The sequence below is a fragment of the Cryptomeria japonica genome, unplaced genomic scaffold, assembly GCF_030272615.1.
Source record: "Cryptomeria japonica unplaced genomic scaffold, Sugi_1.0 HiC_scaffold_34, whole genome shotgun sequence".
Taxonomy (NCBI): Eukaryota; Viridiplantae; Streptophyta; class Pinopsida; order Cupressales; family Cupressaceae; genus Cryptomeria; species Cryptomeria japonica.
Genome location: NW_026728856.1, coordinates 127,728 through 134,579, shown reverse-complemented (window position 1 = coordinate 134,579; position 6,852 = coordinate 127,728). Strand labels below are relative to the sequence as shown.

Here is a 6,852-nt window from a genome sequence, read left to right as displayed (position 1 = left end):
TTATTGGAGCGCCGCCTCTTTTTTTGTCGGAGCGTTTGGTGGGGTTTCTCGCATTGGCTCTTCCCAGGCCCGGTTGCCACCCTGGCGCGCACGAAGTCGGAAGTAGGGTTAATTGCCCGGGTGCGCACCTTTGCCAGGGTGGGCACCTTACCTGGGCTGTGCACCAGGGCGGGCTCAAGATGGCACCCGCGTTCCGTTTTTTTCACTATCTTTCAAAACGGAAATTTTAAAATCTCCTCTTTTTTTTGCCTTTTCTGGAAATTAGTGAAGGCAGCGCATCAAAGGTGCGCACCTCGCTGCCCACCTTGGTGTGCTCTGAGGTGCGCACCCGGGAGCGCTACGAAGTGTGCTCCAAGGTGCGGCGTGCACGTTGTCGGAGCCCGGTTTGCCCCGGGTGCGCACCTCGCCTGCACCTTGGCCGGGGTGGGCACCCTGGCTGGGTTTGCCCAGGGTGCGCTCCGAAGCGGGGTTACTGGAGCGCCCCCTCTTTTTTTGTCAGAGCGTTTGGTGGGGTTTCTCGCATTGGCTCTTCCCAGGCCCGGTTGTTGGGTGCGCTCCCACCCTGGCGCGCGCGAAGTTGGAAGTTGGGTTAATTGCCCGGGCGCGCACCTTCGCCAGGGTGGGCACCTTGGTGCGCACACCTTGGCTGGGCTGCGCACCAGGGCGGGCTCAAGATGGCACCAGCATTCCCTTTTTCTCACTATCTTTCAAAACGGAAATTTTAAAATCTCGTTTTTTTTTGCCTTTTATGGAAATTAGTGAAGGCATCGCATCAAAGGTGCGCACCTCGCTGCCCACCTTGGTGTGCTCCGAGGTGCCCACCACGGTGCGCTCCGAGGTGCCCACCACGGTGCGCAACGCCGGTGCGAACCCGGGAGCGCCCCGATGTGTGCTCCAAGGTGCGGCGTGCACGAAGCCGGACCCCGGTTTGCCCCGGGTGCGCACCTCGCGTGCACCTTGGTGCGCACACCTTGGCTGGGTTGCGCGGCCTGGTGGGCACCATGGTGCGCACCAAGGAGCGCTCCAAAGTGTGCTCCAAGGTGCGGCGTGCACGAAGTCCTAGCCCGGTTTGCCCCGGGTGCGCACCTTCGCCGCGGTGGGCACCATGGCGTGCACGAAGTCGGAGCCCGGTTTGCCCCGGGTGCGCACCTCGCGTGCACCTTCGCCGGGGTGGGCACCTCGGCTGGGTTGCGCGCCCTGGTGCGCACCAAGGAGCGCTCCGAAGTGTGCTCCAAGGTGCGGCGTGCACGAAGTCGGAGCCCGGTTTGCCCCGGGTGCGCACCTTCGCCGCGGTGGGCACCCTGGTGCGCACCATGGCGTGCACGAAGTCGGAGCCCGGTTTGCCCCGGGTGCGCACCTCGCGTGCACCTTCGGCGGGGTTGCGCGCCCTGGTGCGCACCAAGGAGCGCTCCGAAGTGTGCTCCAAGGTGCGGCGTGCACGAAGTCGGAGCCCGGTTTGCCCCGGGTGCGCACCTCGCGTGCACCTTCGGCGGGGTTGCGCGCCCTGGTGGGCACCATGGTGCGCACCAAGGAGCGCTCCGAAGTGTGCTCCAAGGTGCGGCGTGCACGAAGTCGGAGCCCGGTTTGCCCCGGGTGCGCACCTCGCGTGCACCTTCGCCGCGGTGGGCACCATGGCGTGCACGAAGTCGGAGCCCGGTTTGCCCCGGGTGCGCACCTCGCGTGCACCTTCGCCGGGGTGGGCACCTCGGCTGGGTTGCGCGCCCTGGTGCGCACCAAGGAGCGCTCCGAAGTGTGCTCCAAGGTGCGGCGTGCACGAAGTCGGAGCCCGGTTTGCCCCGGGTGCGCACCTCGCGTGCACCTTCGCCGCGGTGGGCACCATGGCGTGCACGAAGTCGGAGCCCGGTTTGCCCCGGGTGCGCACCCCGCGTGCACCTTCGCCGGGGTGGGCACCTCGGCTGGGTTGCGCGCCCTGGTGCGCACCAAGGAGCGCTCCGAAGTGTGCTCCAAGGTGCGGCGTGCACGAAGTCGGAGCCCGGTTTGCCCCGGGTGCGCACCTCGCGTGCACCTTCGCCGCGGTGGGCACCTTGGCTGGGTTGGGCACCATTGAGCGCTCCGAAGTGTGCTCCAAGGTGCGCACCATGGCCCTCCAAGGTGCGCAGCATGGCGTGCACGAAGTCGGAGCCCGGTTTGCCCCGGGTGCGCACCTCGCGTGCACCTTCGCCAGGGTGGGCACCTCGGTGCGCACACCTTCTCAATGTTTTCTTGCCTTTTCTGGAAATTGGTGAAGGCAGCGCATCAAAGGTGCGCACCTCGGTGTGCTCCGAGGTGCGAACCCGAGAGCGCTCCGAGGTGCCCACGAAGTCGAAAGTCGGGTTAATTGCATTGTTTTCCCCGGGTGCGCTCCGAGGTGCGCAACATCGGTGCGCACCAAGGAGGGCTCCGAAGTGTGCTCCAAGGTGCGCACGATTCGGAGCTCGGTTTGCCCGGGGTGCGCACACCTTGGCTGGGTTGCGCACCCTTTGTGCGCTCCAAGGTGCGCACGAAGTCGGAGCTCGGTTTGCCCCGGGTGCGCACCTTCGCCAGGGTGCGCACCTTGATGCGCACGCCTTGGCTGGGCTGCGCACCTTGGTGGGCGCCATGGTGCGCACCTTTCGTGCGCTCCAAGGTGCGCACGAAGTCGGAGCTCGGTTTGCCCCGGGTGCGCACCTTGGTGGGCGCCATGGTGCACTCCGAGGTGCCCAAGATTGGTGCGCACCAAGGAGCGCTCCGAAGTGCGCTCCAAGGTGCGCAGGTGCGCGCGAAGTCGAAAGTTGGGTTAATTGTCCGGTTTGCCTCGGGTGCGCACCTTGCGTGCACCTTCGCCAGGGTGGGCGCCTTGGTGCGCACACCTTGGCTGGGCTGCGCACCCGGGCGCGCACACCTTGGCACCCGCGTTTCCTTCATTTTAAATTTTTTTTTTTTACAATCTCTCAAGTGGGAAATTCTATAATCTCAACTTTTTTTGCCTTTTCAGGAAACTTTTGAATGGAGCGCATCATTGGTGCGCTCCGAAGTGTGCTCCAAGGTGCGCACCTCTGGTGTGCTCCAAAGCTCTCTCCAGCTGCGTGCACCTGCCCCGGCCGCGCACCCGGCCCCGCCCAGCTTCGCTCACCTGTCCCGGGCGTCTGGTGCGGAACCTTAGAGTAAGAAACATCACCGTGCACCTTGGCCAACGTGCGCGACTCGACCGAGCGCGCACTGGCCGAGGTGCACACCGATTTCACCTGGGTGCGCGCGCAGCACCTCGGGCGCACCGGGGTGCGCGCACAACGCCCGGGTTGCACCGTGGCCTGTGTGCTCGGGGCGCCTCGGGTGCGCGCTCGGTGTCGCCCCCGCGCGCGCGGTAGTGCGGGCAGCGCACCCCGGCCCGGCCCGGCCCCGACGAGAACGCAAACGGGCAAAAGGTTTATTCAAATAGCATTGCGACGCCCGGCGAAAAACTAAGAAAGGGTGCAACACCGGGACTTCCCGGGAGGTCACCCATCCCAGTACTACTCCGGCCCAAGCGCGCTTAACTGCGGAGTTCTGATGGGATCCGGTGCACTAACGCTGGTATGATCGCACCCGTTATGAGCTTGTCGCAGTGTGTACTTAGCAAACCGCGACCCACGTGCGAATCCACCCCGGCCACCCACCCCCGTCGAGGTGCACACCCTCCCTCGCGAAGTGCGCCCCGTTCGCCAAGTGTGAGCCCTGCCCGGGTGCGCGCACCTTGCTAGGGCGTCGGGTGTGCACCCGGCCCGGCCTACGTGCGTGCACCTGGACGGGGCGTCGTGTGCGTGCAGTGTCCCGTCTGCAACGCGGTGCCCACACACCACCTCGGGCGCAACGACCTGCGCTCACATGTGGGCCGAGTGCACCTTGGTGCATGTTCGGGGCGCCTCGGGTGCACGCTCGATCTTGCCCCGGTGCACCAAGGCGCTCGGTTTGCCCCGGGTGCGCACTTGGTGCAAGGTGGGCACCCAAAATAGGGATCAAGCACCAAAACACAAGTTTCGGGATGCAAAATGGGACCCAAGGACCACAAATGCGTTCCAAGACCCATGATGGGTCCACGAGAACAAAAATGTGTTCCGAGACTTAATAAACAAATATTGGGTTTTAGGAGAAGAAACATGCTCTGATGCCCAAAACGAGAATCGACCCCGAAAAGGCCACAGGCCAAAAGTGGGATGCGAGACAAAAAAAAATGGGACCCGAGGACCAAAATTGGGTTCCCAGGTCGAAGACAGGGCAACCGGACAAGAAACGACCTCTAAGGCTCGAAATGAGTCCCGACGACTAAAACTTGACAAGAAGCACCCATCAGGCACCCAACTCGACACCCATGGGATGCCGACCCACCCGGGCTTCCACCTAGCACACCTTGGCACCCACCCACCCTCGCACCCAACCTCGCACCCAACTTAGCACCTTTGAACCCACATTGGCACTCACCCTGACCCTGGCACCTTGGAACCCACATTGGCACTCACCTTGACCCTGGCACCCACCTTTGCACTCACCTTGGGACCCACCCTGGCTCCCACCTCGGCACCCACCCAGACACCCACCTTGGTTCCTTGGCACCCACCTTGGATCCTTGGCACCCACCCCGACACCCACCTTGGCACGCAACTTGGCTACTTGCCACCCACCTTGGCTCCTTGACGCCCACCCCGACAACCACCCCGTGACCTACCCTGGCTAGGGTTGGTGCACACCCACCCTGGTGCCCACCTTGGCACCCACCCCATGACCCACCTTGGCACGCACCTTAGTACCCACCCTGTTACCCACCCTAGGACCCACCCCGTGACCCACCTTGGCCAGGGTGGGTGCACCCACCCTGGTGCCCACCTTGGCACCCACCCATCCTAGCACCCAGCCTGTGACCGGGCTTGGAACCCAACCTTGCACCCGTCTTGGCCAGTGTGGGTGCGCACCCATCCTGGCACCCACGTTGTGACACACCCTTTAACCCACGCACCCTAGCAGCCACGTTGGCACCCACCTTGGAACACAACCTAGCAACTTGGCACCCACCCCGTGACCCACCTTGGCATCCACCATAGCAGTCGCCCACTTGGCACCCACCTTGGAACCCAAGTTGGCACCCACCTCGGCACCCACCTTGACACTTGTGGACCCACCTTGCCACTCACCCTAGCATCGACCCATCCTAGCACCCACCCTGGCACCTTTGCACCCTAGCACTCACCCATCCTAGCACCTAACCTGTGACCCACCTTGACACTCACCCTCGCACCCACCTTGGAACCCAACCTAGCACCCACCCACCCTGACACCAACCCTAGCACCTACCCACCCTTGCACCCACCCTGTGACCCATCTTGGCACCCACCCATCCTACCACTCAACCTATCACCCACCTTCTCACCCACCTTGGCATCCACCTTAGCACCCACCCACACTGGCACCTTGGCACCCACCTCGGGCAAGGTGGGTGCACACCCACCCTGACACCCAATTTAGAACCAACCGAGCATGTTACCCACCTTGGCACCCACATTGCAGCCCACCCTAGTACCCACCCTATGACCCACATTGGCATCCACACCCTAGCACCCAGGCACCTCGACACCCGCCTTGACACGCACCCTAGCACTAAACCTGTGACCCACCTTGGAACTCACCCTAGAACCCACCCACCCTGTGAACCACCTTGGCATCCACCTTAGCACCCACCCACCTTGGCACCCACTCTAGCACTCACCCATCCTAACACCCAACTTGTTACCCACCTTGGCACCCGCCCTCGCGTCCACCTTGAAACCCACCCTAGCACCCACCCACGCAGGAGCCCACCTTGGCACCCAACCTAACACCCACGCATCCTGGCACCCAACTTGTGACCCACCTTGGAACCCACCCTAGTACCCACCTTTGAACCCACTATATCACCAACCCACCTTGGCACCCACCCTATGACCCTCTTTGGAATCCACCCTAGCACGCACCCACCCTGGCACCCACCATGGAGCGCACCCTAGCACCCACCCACCTCGGCACGCACCTCAACACCCACCTTGGTGTGCGCACTGCGCCAACCTCTCAAAGACCCTATGTGGTGCGCTCCAAAGTGTACACCTTTGGTGCGCTCCAAGGTGCGCACCTTTGGTGCACACCGAGGTGCACACCAAAGTGTGCACCGAGGTGAGCACCAAAGTGCACTCCAAGGTGCACACCAAGGCGTGCACCTTTGGTGCGGTCAATGCAAACGAATTCGGAAGTTGGGGTCGATGTCCTAATCGCTGCTGCAGACTACACGTATGAGAATCGGACAAATAGCTTTATATAGGGGAGGTGTTGCGTTTGATGGGTCGACTCCCCTGGTTGTGTGCACTGCACCAACTTCAAAGACCCTGTCTTGTTTAAGAAGTCAAAAGTTGGGGTGGATGTCCTAATCATTGCTGCAGTCTACGCATGTATGAGAATCAGACAAATAGCTTATATAGGGGAGGTGTTGCATTCGGTGGGTTGACTCCCCTGGTTGTGCGCACTGCGCCAACCTCAAAGACCCCGCATAGCAGAAGAAGTCGGAAGTCGGATTTTGGTGAGCACCAAGGCGTGCACCTTTGGTGCGGTCAACGCAGACGAATTCAGAAGTTGGGGTGGATGTCCTAATCGTTGTTGCAGGCTACACATGTATGAGAATCAGACAAATAGCTTATATAGGGGAGGTGTTGGGTTTGATGGGTCAACTCCCTTGGTTGTGCGCATTACGCCAACCTCAAAGACCTTGTTTTCGTTAAGAAGTCAAAAGTTGGGGTCAATGTCCTAATGGCTCCTGTAGGCTACACATGTATGAGAATCGGACAAATAGCTTATATAGGGGAGGTGTTGGGTTTG

At 62.0% G+C, this 6,852-nt stretch overlaps 1 non-coding gene across 1 annotated transcript; it reads right to left on the bottom strand.

Annotated features, from left to right (window-relative positions):
* Nucleotides 1-3,447: 3,447 nt before the first annotated feature.
* On the bottom strand, nucleotides 3,448-3,566 carry LOC131861968 (5S ribosomal RNA). The gene has a single exon (XR_009360997.1). It is a non-coding gene; the product is annotated as a 5S ribosomal RNA (ribosomal RNA).
* Between the last annotated feature and the right edge of the window lie 3,286 nt (nucleotides 3,567-6,852).